Raw genomic sequence first — 16,558 nt, 5'->3', positions numbered from 1 at the left:
CTGGTTTCTAACCTATTGAGCATTGTTTTTGCTAAGTGTGTGCAGATTTCTTTTTCAATTATCTCTTTATGTCTTTTACCATATTTTTTGTACTTATCTATTCCTCTGATTTTTTTCTCCAAAACAAATGACAATAGTTATGTATTTTATCTTTAATGAAACTACTTTTCTCTTACTTTTTGATGTATTCTTCTGAAACATACAAGTTTAATATTATTTTTAGCAGTCTTGGTTGTGTAATAAGTTTCATTATTTGTAGTTTCGGGTACCTTCTCCATCCAGAGATCAGATAAATATTTCTCTGCATTTGCTAATACTTCTTAAGGTTTTGCATTGTTTGATTTTATGTGTCAACACATTGAGGCTTGGAGTACCCAGGTGTTTGGTTAAACATTATTATTTTTTGTTTCTGTTAGAGCTCTTCTGAATGAAATTAGCATTTGAATTGGTCAACTGAATGAAACACAGTGCCTTTTCCAAAGTGGGTGGGCCTCACCTGCTCTGTTGAGGGGCTGAATAAGGACAAAAGAACTAAGTAAGGAAAAATTCACTCTTTACCTTTTCTTTTCTTTCTTTCTTTCTTTTTTTCCCCTGTATCTTTGAGTTAGAACATCAATTGTCTATTGCCCTCAGACTCAGACTCAAACTGTCACTATATCATCAGGTCACCCGATCTCCAACTTTGGAATGCACATCTCAGCCTCCATAATCATGTGAGTTGGTTCCTCATAATAATTTATTGGTTGACTAATAAATTATGACAGAGTATAGAATATAGATCTTGGATTGGTTTTGTTTCTCTGGAGAACCCTGATGATTTTTTCCTTTAGACACATTAACTTCCTACATATCTGAATTTTAAGTTGATGAATGGTCTGAAAGAAGATTCAAAATTTATTGTTTTTCAAACAAAGTTTGCTTCAGGACTATGTTTGAAATGATCCCTTTTGCTCACAGACTTATGTTTTTCACTTTACCATAGTTGAGATTACAACGATTTGGTTTGGATTTATTTTTGTCATCCATTGATATGTTTCTCAATAATTCTACAAGTGTCACTTTTGTCTGATTGTAATTTGGTGAATTTTCAAGTCAGGTCAAACACATCTCTTATATTACACCTTATTTCCTTATGTGTTATGTGTTTCTGTCATCATCGAATTTACTTCTCCCAGATAAACTTTATAAAATGTTTTCAGATTCCAAAAATTGATGAGTCATTTGCTAATTACTGGAATTTCACTACATTTATTCATTATTTTATAACAAAATAAAAAGTTCAGAATCTAGGATCAAACTTAAGGAAACATGCATGTTTCTTGTTTTGTTTGATCTTCTTTTATGTCTTCCCAAAATTTTTCATTTTTTTCTGTCATATGTGCCTTGTCCTTAGTTAGAGAGAGGTGGGAAACAGAAAATAGTGCTTTCTATTGATTTTTCTTTATAGTTTCAAAACTTTTAAATTTATGTATATGTTCTATTACCTCGGACACATATTTTATCATGAATTACAACTTTAATCTACAAAAATGTATTTATTTATTTTTTAGTGTTTTTCCATCTAAACATAATTAAGCTGAGATCATATTCTATTCCCATTTTAAGTTTGCCTAATTTTTGTACTTCTTTAAAAAAATTATTTTGACTATTATTAGTCAAAATATTATTTATTTTTCCTATTATTTTTCATGTCACTGGATGTTACTTTGAAGCATACCCTGAAGATACTTGTCAGTTAATAGGAAAATTTAAAACATGTATTTTTATGATATTGGTGGGTGGCATTCTGTCATCTTATTTTGTGTTTTTCCTCTGCTTTATGGGTCTTTTCTAATGTACATTCACTTTTCAAAAAATAACAACAACAAAAAAACTATTTTTGTGTACTTTTTTAAAAAGAAATACCACTCATTTATATTTAATTACTAAATTCAAGAATAAAATGGTATTCTTTGATAGCTTCCATAGCAAAACAGAAATGCCTGCCCATTTTATAATTTTGTCAATGATACATACTTTTATCCATGAATTATTAAAATATTTTTATAATATCTTATTTTTAACTATTATTTTTACATTTCCAGTTAATTTTGAAATGTGTTTTCAATAATTATTCATATTTAGCTATAGGTTTAAGTGGTTTCAATACTTATTAACGATTCTGAATTTTAGATTGGTCTCTAAGTATACTAAAATGTACATCTATGTCTGTCCCCCATTCCTACTAAAATATCTGTCCCCCATTCCTACTAAAAAAAAAAAAAAAAAAAAAAAAAGGAGAAAAAAAGCCTGGGACTCATCCACAAACAATATTCTTTTTCCTTTCACGTCTATATCCATCTGCAAATTCCATCTTGATCTGCAGAATTTGAGCTCTTATTGTTTCCATAGCTGTTACCCTAGTTCAGCCCCATCCACATATCATTCATTGCAATTATTGCAATAGGATCCCACAGGTTTCTTTCTGGTCTCCACCTATAATGAACTGTGATTCCCCAGTTCAGTTGCTGCCACTGGCTCCCCATTTCTCTCTAGCAAATCCCAGGTGTACTTCTTATTATTTGGGACATTTTCTCTGCCTTCTACTCTCCCAACCTCCTCCTTTTATACTTTCCTTTCTGTTCCAGCAACACTGGCCTCTCACTGGATCATCTTGCAAGAGGGTAGTCAAGTTTACTGTCATCTGTGGTCATCACCCCACTATTGTAAGTTCTTCCCTCTGAGAGCTGACTCTTTGGCATCTTTCTGGTTTCCACCCAAACATCTTCTTATTTAAGAAGCCTGTCTGGTTTACTCTACATGAAGCTGTACTCTCTACTTCGTTCCCACTCCATAAAGTGAATGGTAAGTACCTTCTCTGAAGAGCAATAGAACATAAAACTATGTTCGTAAATAAATGGAAACTCACATAGCTTAAGAAAACAAGATAAATTCTAAACAAAGAGCTACATGGTAATTATAGAAACTTAGCCTTAAATAAAGACTATGTGAACAACAGACGGGAACTATAAAGAAAATTTCCATTTTCTGAATTATGGAGATAAGATTGCACTGAGCAACGCCATACTAGAGACTCTCAGGACTGTGGCCAATGAAGAGACAGGAGGGAATGAGTGGGCATTGTGTATGGTTCTGTTTTTCTCTGTGACTTGTCATGTTCATGGCTTAGTATATATTTTGCTACTCTTGTTAAAGAAGGTACAAAACCTTTGCTTCCTGGGAAAACTTGATTAATCAAAGAATCTTCTTGGTTTCACTGGCCTCTTTCTCTTCCAGCCCACGTCATATGATGAGCTCATCATATCACAATCATGTAGACAGCAGAATGAACCCTCTTTGGGGGAAGAATGTTGGTCAATTTCCTTGATAGGCCAAATATTCACAGTAATTTTTGTATTCCTTTCTTCTTGGAAACTGAAGAGGTTAGAAAATTGTGTCCATCATTTATTGTTCCTAAGACACAGTAAGGGCTATTGTTCCCTCCTTAAGATGGCAAACTCCACAAAGAGCAAGAGTTAGAAACCAATTTTGCCAATGATGAAATCTCTCCTCCAAATATTATCCTTGACAGTTGAAATGCTAAAGAAACTGTCCCTTGCATATTCCAAAAATGAGGTGTTTGAATTAGAACTCAACTACGTTCCAGCTAATCATCTATACCAGCCACTCAAGACACCACAAAAATCTCTCTCCTGCTAAGCAGGTACCTAGTCAAGCTCTCAGGACCGAGATGTGTTTTGAATGCAACTTCTTTTGCTGCCAACATAATCTGTTTCAACTAGTGATAAAAGAAATCTCACTAGCAGACGGCTGAAAAATAATATGGCAACAAAAGAAAGTCATGTGATATTACCTTGGACAGAGAACAAAGGGGATGGCAGAAAATCTTTTTGGCTTGTTCTATCTCTTCATATTCTGAATCCTGAGAATTGTTACTATATCAAATCAACCTAAGCCTCTTAAGAATATAACACTCTTACGACTGAGTTAAGATCCCCAAATGACTTCTTTATAGCACAAGTTCTTGTTTGAAGTATATGAATCTTCTTTTCTCAAATAGCATGTATAGTAAACAAGAGTTGAAACACTCTTGAGTGCGTGTGTGTTCTCCATGTCACTTACTACAGGGATTTGTGCATTAAATGTAAGCATTAAATTACCATGATGGAGATTGCTGGTGCATAGTGCAAATTAGGCCTCTGAACTGCACAAATAAAATCTGTTTAAATGGGACAAAGGCTAGTTCCCACAATATGAGAACTTTTTTTTTAACCTTTCAATACTGTAGCCTAGTAGGTTCTTAAAGGAGTTAATCGGAGATTAGCATACTTCCTACCCCATCCCACGTTTTGCACTAATATACCAGAATCCAGAAAATAATCCCTTCAACTGCTGGTGGACACTCTGCATAATTGTGGAGTAACTTAGAAACTGTCATCTGAAGCTGAAGGGGGCATGTTATTATTCTACGTGAGAAAACTTACTTAAAAAAAGAATGAAAGTATGAAGTTGGGACTGTCAGCAGTTAACTACATCATCTGTCTTATAGTCAGTAAACTACATTAGTAAACAGCAAGTTAAGAAAGTAAGGAGCAAACTCTTTCTCCAGAGCAACATAATTACTTTGGAAGTAGTCCACACTTCTAAAAAGCCACTGAAAATATAAGGATTTACAAAAGGCTACACAGAAAGACCTGGATTTTTCAATGTCTCCAGAACACCTCAGGTATTCCTGATAAGCAAACAAAACATTGCAGAGCTTGGCCCATCATGCATGTCCATGTGCAACTTATGATTTATTATTTTCTACTCATTAGTTGAAATACTTTCCCATAGTTTCACATATGTGATATAACTGAGGAAGAGATCAAAATCCCAAATGGGTCCAGAATCCCGACCTTTTCCGATTTAATTTCTGATATACATCAGAGGTTGGCCATCTCATCCCACAGAACAAACCTGGCCCACCACTTGTTTTTGTAAATAAATTTTTATTAGGACACAGCCATTTCCATTCATTTACATATTATTTATGGCTGCTTTCATGCTTACAATAGCACTGCTTTGTAACAGAGATGGTACAGCTCATATAGCCATAAATATTTACTATCCGGCTTTTTACAGAGGTTTGCCAACCACTGGTGTATATTATTAGAAACATGAGTAGCAAATTTATCTATCACTAAAGATACAATACATCCCTTTATTATCAGCACTACCATAAACCAAAGATACATAAAATATGTCATTAGAACCCAATCTTATTTTCAAAGAATTTAAGAAAAAAATTGTCTTCAGAGTCAATGTTTGTCTCAGATCTCCTGCCATGTCAGAAAACAGTCATTTTCCACTTCAGAAAATAAACACACATATCCAAAAGTGTTCTTTTATTATTTCTAGTAACATATATTGCATAAATACTCTATTTTTATATGCACTTTTACAAAAGCGATATAACTTAAAAGTTTTATCATTAGAAATAAATGTATAAAAATAAATATGTTATTATAGGCATTTATTACAAACTGTAGCCCTTCTTAGAAGGAACACACAAACCAATACTTATAAAGTACATATATAATTTATAGTAACACACTTTACTATATACATACGGAAAAAGTTTTATTATCTCTCTGTAGAAGAGCTGAACAGACATTCACCAGGATACGACTGTTGGACCAGCTGCCGGGATGGACCTGCTACCCCTCAGCAGCCTCCTCACCATGAGACAAGTGATCTCAATGTCCCTAAGCCCAGGGGACACTGTTCTATGTGCTCCATTCTTGCTCTGGCATTACATCCTTTTGTGTGGTCTCACTGACTTTCTTAAGACACAATTCACTTTTCCACATCCACATTCCCACAGTCGGCTTACATAAAGAGGAAGGTAGACCAGAAGTACCAAACTCATCATGTCACCTTGACTTTTTATCAGCACCTCATACTCTGCTGCTTTTCTTGGCCTTGTAGACTTGATGCACTCTTAGAAATACATGCATTTAAGTGAACGACACAGATAGAGACTGAGATGGTACAAGGCGTTAGAGAAGGAGCTATGAGCCTTTCTCTCATGTTGGACAATCTGAACTCTTCACTCTTGATGGAAAAGATGCATAAACATTCTCTGATACCATAGCGGCCATAAGGAGTGCTGATCAAATACTCTCTTTGAACTCCTTTCTTCCCCTTTTGTTAGTGAGGTAAAGTAAGCCATGTCTTAAACAAAATTTCATCTTTCTTCTGTTTTTCATTCCCAACTTGCATGGTACAAAGCATTTAATCAGTACCAGGAAGCAGGGCTTGCAATATAAAAATATTGGCTTATTTTGACAATTGTTTTTGTGATAGATGTAACAAAAGATATAATAATAATAATGCCCTGGGGCTTTTCATGCTATATCATTGCTCACAGGTTAATAATCCTCATTTACTAGCCTATCAGATTTGTAACTGGCAGGATATTCTCATGATCTAACTCCTATTTACCTCCACACTCCCATGATCGACACACCTCACTGGCTACTGGCAAGATACACTGAATCCCTCCAGAATTCTTATTCAGTGCATCAGTCGTCAGTCCTTCCACACTGCCTTTTCCTCAAAACTGACCCTGTTTAACTGCATTCTGCTATCTTGCAAAAGTCTATGTAATGCTTAGGTTTCTGTGAAGGATCGCAATTCTCATGAGACAACACTCCCCCATCATGGGACAGGCACTTCAAGGTTCTCTTTTTGTAACCCTTCCCAAAAGTCTTGGAACATGGTGACCATTCTCCCAGTTGCCAGTGTGGGCAAGGTAGGTCTGCACAAGGTAGGGTGCTTTCTGGTTTCACCTCCTTTGCACACTCAGATGCAGGCTGCCCATTAATGTCCCGACACTCCACCAATCTTCTCTGCAAACCCAATCCACATGACTTAGAGCATTCACCCCACTCTCCAATGACCCATTCTGAAAAAGTAGGGATAGCATTGAAAGATTCCTTCTTCTTCTTCACGAAGTAGGTGTATTTAATTTTGGGTCGGAGAGCATTGCCCACAGTAAGAACCTGGATGGTTAAGGGCTCTTTGAGTGGGCTAAAGCTGCGGATTCTTTCCAGTGCTGCGGAGGAGCCACTATACCATAAGACCATACCTTTGTATGTAATATCTTGCTCTAAAGTGGACAAAGTGAAGTCACCGTTCAGGATATACGTGCCATCAGCAACTTTGATAGCAAGAAAACTGCCATTGTTTCTGGATCCCCTCTGATTCCGGTGTTTCACATCAATGTTTGTGGCTCCACTTGGAATTGTGACAATATCATGATACCCAGGTCTGAAGGCAAGAAAAATAGAGGTGAGTCTCTCATTTATCGGACTAATTGATTGGAATCATTCTACTGAGGATTGAACTCAGGTGCACTTGGCTGCTGAGCCACATTCCCAACCCTATTTTGTATTTTATTTAGAGACAAGTTTCACTGAGTTGCTTAGCCCCTTGCCATTGTTGAAGCTGGCTTTGAACTTGAAATCCTCCTGCCTCAGCCTCCCAAGCTGCTGGGATTACACACACGCACTACTGTGCCCGGCCCTGATTGGAATAATTTCCAATTCAATTGGAATCTTATCTAATCTAATCTAATCTAATAATTTCTAATCCAATTTCCCCACTTCCATGAAACAGTACATTTAAATTATGAGGTATCTGAGAGATGTATTTTAAAACTTACTTTGCACTAGCAATGGATCCTGATATTTTCTTGCATGTAGATCCATTTCCTCCACAAATACCACATCTGTCGAACTTCTTTTTGGAGTCTATGTTGTGATCACAACCAGCTTTTACACACTGTCCTTGCACACAGACAGAAGTGGAGTCTGGACTACATGGAGTACCATCTACAACCTGAAACAAGAAGGTCATATGTCCAGTGTTACTCATCAGAAGAGAAGGAACCTGTGCTATGGTAACTATGAACATTTTTCTTGACTACACTTATTAAAGTAATATTTTTCATATTATGCCATGCACTTTCCTTTTCTTTGACTTTGTTTCAGTGGGTTGTATAAACATCTGAGGAAATTATAGATTTTCTGATTATCTGTTTATTGGCCTATCTTTCCTACAGCTAAGATCAATGAAGCTCTGTGCAGGTCAATTTCTTTTTTTTTAAAGAGAGGGAGAGAGAGAGAGAGAGAGGATTTTTTAATATTTATTTTTTAGTTTTTCGGCAGACACAACATCTTTGTTTGTATGTGGTGCTGAGGATCGAACCCGGGCTGCATGCATGCCAGGCTAGTGCACTACTGCTTGAGCCACATCCCCAGCCCCTGTGCAGGTCAATTTCTTTACTCCTGTATCCTTAGTGTCTAAAGTAATATCTGACAATAGATGGTGCTTCATAAGTGGTTCATTGAATGCTAAATCTGCTACTTGGGAATATTTTCATAGACTACAATACTAATGACAATCTCAACCAAATTAAATTATATTTTTTACTTCTGAACCAGATTTAACCCCGTGGCCAAACCACAAGAGAAGGATGCTTCTTGTTCAATATACGTGCTCAAACATACAAATTATCAATGCTCAGACTTCCATTTTAATGTTTCCATATGTTACTGCTAGTTACCCAGTAACGAGTTCTTTGGACCATGGCTAAACTATTGTCCAAAACTACTAGTTGTTGTGTTAATATATAATATATTTAACCACAGTTACAGGTGAAACCTAGTTATACAAAAAAGCTCTTGATTTTCAAAGGGTTTTTCTGGTACAGAAAAGGACTAATGTTAAGCAATTGCCAGAATCTCAAGTGCAGAATTTAAGTTTCATTCATAACTGGAAGCAATAATAAACTCAAAGCAGGCAGTTGCTAAGGCATTTGGAAGAAAAGAAGTCTGAATTTAGACTTCTTTTAAAGAAAGCAAGTCAAGGATGCATGAAAAAAAAAAAGTATCAAGCCAAGACCTTGGCTCCTAGATGGGGGAAAAAATAATGTAAAAATGTCTACCTTGGGCTGTAAAACAAAGAAGTAGCCGATTCCTTTGGCTTGACAAATGAGCTTGCCCCTGTCCTTTGGTGAGACACCAGCATACTTGGGGGTCCACTCCACCACAGGCCCGCTTCCAAAGGCTTTTGAAAACTCATTGTGTGCCTCACACTGTTCCTCCCTAAAGGTTTTTCCTGGAAAAAGAATGACATGATGACATTATCAATTTCTGGCCTTGAACTGCCTTTTGTGTACTCATCTTATTTCTGAAAGCACAAGCTCACTGCTGCTCACCATTGTTGTCTGGACAGTCCTCCACGTCACAGGACCTGTAGCGCACTCATTTGCCTTCACAGTACTTTCCTCCATTCTTTGGGACTGGGTTGTCACATTCCCTTATTGTATACTGAACTCCTCCACCGCAGGTTCTTGAACAATCTCCCCAGGATCCCCAGGATCCCCAGCTTCCATGAACAGGGGCCTAAAGTGCAACACAAATCATTAGTGTCAGAATTCTCCAAAGAGACCATTTTAGGGAATAAAAGAAAAAATATGAGAAAAAGACTGAATTCCAAAAATAAGCTATCTTGCATTCCCACTGGAGGAATTCCCACAGATTAGGGTATTTATCTTGGCAAGAAATCTTTTAACATCACTTTGCTTTTTCACTTCTGAATTTTAAAGGGGTGTAAATATGTTCTGGGGGAAAAACTCACATCAAAATGCTTCTTGTCTGTCTTGTTCACACACTTGCTGTTGATACACCATTTCCCTTCCCCACAGCTGGTGCCATCCGCCCAGGGGAAGTGCTTGGTTTGGCACATCAGCACACCAGAGGGCGAGTTGACATTGCACCACAAGGTGGCACATGTGCTGGCTGGGTCTGGGCAGTGTTTGGACTCTTCCCCGAACATAAACTGGCACTGCCAGTTAACGTCATACAAGGTGCCAGGGAGATCAGATGGTAGCCGTATGGGATTCTGGGGCTTGTCCATCAAACATTCCCCTACAAAAAAAACAAAACAAAAACACATTATTAATGAGTAGTTAAAGAAATAATGCAAAGTGTAGATCATGGTTTCTCAAAATATTCATCATATGAATTAATACATAGCAAAGTAATCTAATATGCAGAGCTCTGGGAGAAAATGCCAAAGAGATTTATATTATCACTAAGATATTATGCTTAATAGAGGATTTCTGGATTATCAATGACAGGAAGCTATTATTCTGCTAAAATATGAATGAATGGACTCTGGGAGCTACTCAGCCAGAAACATTATCTTTTATCAGGAATTAAGATCTGAATATCTATGAGCTTGACAGTAAAATGTAATTTTGAAAATACAAAAAAAAATTAAATAAAAAGAGCTTGGTTAATTAGAACTCTATACATGAAAGTTGGGATGTTTTCTAAAGAGAGCAGCTAAAGTATCTTACCATGACCATTATCCAGAAATGATGTGATCATGTAGGCACTGCAGGGAGACCAAGGATGGCTGTGATCCAAATTGGAGAGCATTGAGGCCATCATGTGGGAACCCTGGTTCCCAGTGTTAAGGCTGGCACACTGCTTCGAATCATCATGAAGCATGTTCAACACGTGGCCTAGGAAGCAATTGAAAACTGAAACTGAAATACAGATCACTTGAAACAATACTTTTTTCTCCCTACAGGGATTCATCTGTCTCCAAGTCATATTTCTACAGGAAGAAGTCTATTTAGGAGACAATCTATTTTGGAGACAATGCTTATTTTTTTTACCTGGTGTACAGAAATTTCAAGTTCCATATATCCATAGTTCATACTATTTTAGGTTTTATTCTAATAAACATGGTCATATTTCAAAGAGCAGAAACTATAATTTCTAAGACACACTGGTACGTAAAATAGCAATATAATCTGCAGACTCTCCTCTCAAATCAATATATTGTTTCATCAGTTTGAATTCATTAATTGGGCTTTAATTTATACTCTGAAACAGACTTACCTAATTCATGGGCTGTGGTGAAAGCAGCTTGTAAACCATCATCTTCTCTGACTGAGCAGCTTCTGCTGGGATCACACACAGTTCCAACATCAGCTATTCCAAGAGTATCACATGTCTGAGTCCCACATAAGTCCTATAAGGAGTAAAGATCAGTCTTTATTAATATGAACAATAGGAACCTTTGAATTTTAGTTTCTAGCAAGGTGTGTCTTTATCTACATTTGGGAGCATTTACATTCATTATTGTTTAGCTAAAGACTTTATGTGACTCTAATCAAAACCTGTCCTAATGTTTTTAAAAACTAAATAATGTAAAACTTGAGACATTAAGATTACAGCTGAAACTAAGCAATATGGACCATGCTAACCAATTTAAAAAATTAAGTGAAAAAATATTATAGAAATCTTTTTATTCAGTTGGTATTATGCTGATTCTTAAGTGGACAATATGATCACCTCTCTGGTAAAAAGAATCGCTGTGTCATAGTGTTCTGCATCCCGGTCACTGGGAGGATTGTGCTGTTTTTACCAGTTGCAGATGTTCCGCAAAGTGAGTGCAGCATTGGAGGTCACTTCTGGCCCCTTCTGCTCCTCATAGATAACGAAAATCTTCAACACCACGAGGCTGATGGAATTTCGAATGCTAGGGTATTTGTACAACCTGGCTGCCACCGAGAACAAGGTGAGAAGGTAATGCTTTAGGTCACTGCCATGGAACTCTGCCATTGACTGGTCGGCCACAAGCATGGTTTCCACATAGCGGGGGCTGGACACAAATCGCTTCTTTCTTATGCTTCCAGTTCCTGTAAAGAAACAAGGACAGTTTGCTTGTGGGCAGTCTCTCCAAGAATAGTTACCTTCCTTGAGTATATAAGGAAAGCCTAACTAGTCAAAGCAAATAAAACCTAAATATACTTAGAAAACAATAACAAAAATATTTGCACGTTTTTATTGAAAATATTATTTTTAAAGTTTTTTTTTTTTCTCCTTTGCTTTAAATAAAAAGACCGAGTACTGCTTGGAGAGATCTGGCTGTTTTCATGTGTAAGAGAGCAGGGTTTCTTTTGTTCCTTTGAAGTCACATCACCCTACTCAGCTGTAGTAAAAACTTGGAGCAAGGGCAGCAGGCAGAGCGCCCTGAGTCACTCTTTCACTCTTGAGGCCAGGACTCAAATCCTGAATGAGATCATCGGGCTCCACGTGGAAAGCCTAGGGCAGGGCTGGGGCTGCTGCCAAGGGGCTGGGCCTGAGGAATCTCAGCTTTCTCATTCCAGGGGTCCCTTGGGTGTTATGTGTTTGCCAAATCCGGGCACAAGGACCACCCACTCTGCCCAGCAGCCTGTTGCCCCAATCTCATTGCCCCAGAGAAATATGTTTCTGCCTCAAATCACAGTTCATAATTTGGTAAAGAGCCCTTGGACTACGGACTGAGAGCCTTCTCGCCTGCAGGTCCTAAACTGGGCTATGACCGTGTAATTCCTCCCAGGAACATAAGAGCAAACGCAAAAGGGAAATTCAAAATCAAGACACGTGGAAAAACTCAAGGAATAAAGACATCGAAGTGACAAAGTGGAAAAAAATGGATAATAAGCACTGCACACAGAGACTCAGGAGAAGACTGGAGACGTAGCAGGAAAGCTCGGCGGCCCCTAACACTCAACAGTGCTAGGGTGTAGGATTATGGCCGCGAGAGGGAGCGCAAATCCGGAGGCGAATAGGAGGCGCTGGGAGGCGGGGCAAACTGCGCAAAGACCTCCCAAGCAGGTTCTGCAGAGCGGCCCCGCAGCCGCCAGCTATCCAGGGTCAGACTTTAAAGAGGGGGAAGGGAACAGAAGCCCACAGAATAGATAACGCAGTAGCGCAGTCGCCTAGGCTCATAAGCACTGTCTGAGATCACCATCGCTCTTCTGCCTTCTCGGTCTCTGCCCTCTTCTGAGCGCCGACCAAGAGCATGCAAAAACAGTAGTTACAAAACAGCGCGAAGCTGCAACCCAGTCAATGCGCACACACAGAATCGTTAAAAAGAAATTAAAGCTAAGAAGTCACAAATGCACAGTTAACCAAGGTGTAGAAGTCAGGTTAAACGCTCCCTTCTCAATTGAAACGTTTTGCCTAAGTCTGCCGAAAATTGATTTGTCTGTTCTTTCTTCGTTGTTCATTATTCGGTAGAATTAAATGGAATTAAATGTTCTAAAAGTAGGATTTTATTAACTCAGGCTTACCAACATTAACCTCAAAAATCATTCCAGGTCTCCGTCTTGTCTGCAGACACATTCTCCTGAATGCAAGTAGGAGTCTACCAAGTCACGTTGGCTAGAGAAAATGGGGAGAGAGGAATGAATGAAGAACCAAGTAGGGAAAACTTTTCTACCTGTTGGCTGTCCCACGTGTTGAGGCTCCAGGTCCCGCTGAGGCCACTGCGTTCCAAGGTCTTCTCCCTCATGTTCTGCACCCCTCGCGGGCAGGGTCTCATAGTCCATGACTCCACACTTGGCGCCACCACCGCCCCGCCGCCTCCGCCGCAGGAGACGGAACTGAGGCCGCTTGACCGGCTCCTTCTCGGCTGCGGCGGGGGCGAGGCGCTCAGTGGCAGCTGCGGGTGCCGGCTGGATGAAGAACTCCTCGCCTTGCAGGTAGAAGGCGCCACACACGCCCTCGCAGAGGCTGAGGGCTACGGCCGAGCTGGGGTCACCATTAACGGTGCCAGAGTAGAAGCAGTGTGCTAGGTCACAGGCGGGATCCAGACGCTGCGCCTCAGGCGCGGGTTTGCGCCCCACAGTCTGGAGTGTGAAGCCTGGTGCCAAGAAGCCGCGGTCGGGCTGCAGCTTCAGGTGCAGCCGCTAGCCAAACGCGTCTAGGCGGAGGTGCGTGCTCTCCTGTCCTTCGGCGCGCTCCAGGGCGGGCAGCAACAGCTCTTCGTCCTCCTCGCCTGGGCGCCCATGCTCGCCGGGCACTATAAACAGCACTGCAACCGCCGCCAGCAGCAGCAGCGTGAGTGCAGCCTGAGAGCTCCGAGAACGTGGCGCTCGCTCAGCGTTCCCCATGTCGCCGACCGGCCTGTGCCTTCGGGACTCCACAGGGACTGCTCTTTGCCTCAGACCTCTGGGAGACGCGGCACTCTGAAGGAGGGGGAGCTGAGCTGGCTTTCTCCGGATTGTCAAAGTTTATTCTTTGAAAGTTAGCGGAGAACCGGTTACAGCCGAACCTCCCAGTCACTTAGAAGGCGCCGAGATTCTGCCGGCGGGCGGGAAGGTTTTCTTCCAGGGCAGAGTTGGAGGCACCGCACGGTGGGCGCTATGGAGTGGCCGCTGAGGGAAAAAGAAGCGCTCTAGGGCACCTCCAGGGCTGGGGGGCAACTCCAGGATCGGTGCCTTTCGCTACCCTTCGTCCGTCCTCCGCCTAGTACTGCTCACTCTCAGCAGGACTCTTGCCCTCTCTGCCCGACTGTGCGCTCTAGCTTCGCAATAAGCACTAGGCTTGTAGCGGCTTCCAGCGAGTGCAAGAACTGTGCAGCCCGGACCGCCCCTTTATAGCCCTGGAATGAGCCCCTCCTCCATCTTGACCTCCTTTCCATCCCAAAGACACCGCCCCCTGAGCTCAGTTGGTGCTAAACCGCGCTCAGCGCCACGGCCCCCGGGGGGAGGGGGCAGCCTCCGAGCTGGCTTCATGCCAGGGCTCCTCAATCTAGGGGGTGGAAGAAGCAGAACGGGCACTGTGACCAGCACTTTGTACAGCCTGGGCCACTCAGGGGGGAAAAAATTCTCCCTTCCACCACGCCTCTTCCCCGCAGACTTCCTGGACCACCCTGCCTTCTCAGCCCCTCCTTTGTGGGGAACTCAGTATACCCTCTGGGCTGCAGCTCCCAGGAGGGAGGGTCTGGGTGGATAGTTGGGTCCCTTCACCAAAATTTCCCTTCGCTGGAGTGGCCCCTAAGTTTCCCTCCCTGCCTGCATAGCCCTTTCTTCCCCAGTCTGGAAGATGAGCCGCCCTTTCTAGAAAGAATAGCCTGCCCACCTCTCCGTCTCCCTGGGCTGCCAGGAGCTCCTTTGCTGCAAAGCTCTCTTTGCCCCAACTTTTCTTAGGGAAAGCTTGGTTGGTGTTGGCTCTGTGTTCGCCCTGTACAAACGGTCTGGGGGCACATCCTAGACTCAGGATTGTAAAATGGGTCCGCATTGACCTTTACTCTGTTCCCCCTCCCCGGCCCCGCGCCACATAAGACTTTTTGTGGGGACCCCCATTCCTATTTCCTTAATAGCTGATCTAGAACGGGGTTCATTTCCTAGAGCCCAAGGAAGGAATTGGGCTTTCTCTTCTTCATTGGAGAAAGTAAGTCCCGCGGATCGCCCACCTAAGTGCAGCTGCTGCAGGCCGTAGGCGAGATGAGCAGAACCATTAAGGAACCCCACTTTGCTATTCAGGGGCAGCGGTGATCGCAGAAGATAGAAAATATGTCGTGGAGAAAAGAGGAAATGGATTTCCTTCCCCACCCCGCCCTCCTCTTCCTAGTAGGAAGGGAAAAGCATGCGTCCGTGTTAGGAAAGCGACAAAGCTGAGCCTTTCCACCCCCAGGTCCCTAAGAAAAAGCTGAGTGGCTCTTCCCTCGAAAAGGGAGGGGCTCAATGCTTCAGAGGAAGGAACTGTTTCACAATGCGCTCACAGGGGGAAAGCCACTGGGACACTGGTGAGAACGCCAAAGCCCGGGGCAGATTCTCGTCCCTCACACTCGCTTTCTACCACTTCCTCGCCCTTCTAGGTCTCTCTCGGCTCTCACCGCCCCACCCCCATCCAGTCCCTCCGTAGGCTCCCAGTTGCTCTAGGCTTTGCCTTGCTCCTCCCCAGATCTTTCCAATTCCAGCTGGCCTCAGTCAGAAGCATCCCCTTGAGTCCTCTCATTGGTCCCCCAAAGTTTTCCATTAGGACTCTTTCCAACACCTTTTCTCTAAGCCTTCTAGATTGCTTACTTGAACAACAAAAATAAAAACAAAAACTTTGCTTCAGGAACCATCAAATGAGAAAGAATGACAGACAGAAGCAAAACACTTTACCCTTCACGGGTTCCATAACACTCCCTGGTCCTCAGGCCTTCCAGAATGGGTGGTCTTAACTGTAATTTTGGTTTCTTCAGCTCGAACTCATAGTTAAAAGTTGAATGATTAACTCGAAAACATATTTTAAGAGCACATTCTGCGTTACCAGTTTTGTTTGTTACTTGCTCTTCCACGTTTCCACCACTTATCATTCTGATGTTGTGTTTGAGCTACCTCCTTGAATCTTGCAGCAATCCGTCTCGTATCATATTGGATTTCTCACTCGTGTATTTAATATTGACATCCACAGTCATGTATCATGAGTGACCATTTGGTTCTATATTGTCCAGTCAAACTCCTTCTCTTCATCTTTGAACTAAGAAGATTATTCCCCTATTCCTCACAAGAGGCCTTTCTCAAACATGGAACATCTCTGCTCCCTAGTTTGGCTTGCAGACATTCTTTTACATTTCCCTCTTTTGCATCCTATTTTTTTATGATCTCATTTTATTTCATTTGTTCCTTCTTTCTAAGGACAAAAAAGTTTCGAGATTGGAGAGGACATTGGAA

The 16,558-nt window shown here is 41.3% G+C and overlaps 1 pseudogene; it reads right to left on the bottom strand.

Annotated features, from left to right (window-relative positions):
- Positions 1 to 6,614: 6,614 nt before the first annotated feature.
- LOC143409893 (A disintegrin and metalloproteinase with thrombospondin motifs 1-like) lies at positions 6,615 to 14,038 on the bottom strand (annotated as a pseudogene).
- Between the last annotated feature and the right edge of the window lie 2,520 nt (positions 14,039 to 16,558).

The sequence above is a fragment of the Callospermophilus lateralis genome, chromosome 11 (assembly GCF_048772815.1).
Source record: "Callospermophilus lateralis isolate mCalLat2 chromosome 11, mCalLat2.hap1, whole genome shotgun sequence".
NCBI classification, from domain to species: Eukaryota; Metazoa; Chordata; class Mammalia; order Rodentia; family Sciuridae; genus Callospermophilus; species Callospermophilus lateralis.
The sequence above is the reverse complement of the archived record's forward strand: the minus strand, read 5'-3'. Positions and strand labels throughout refer to the sequence as shown.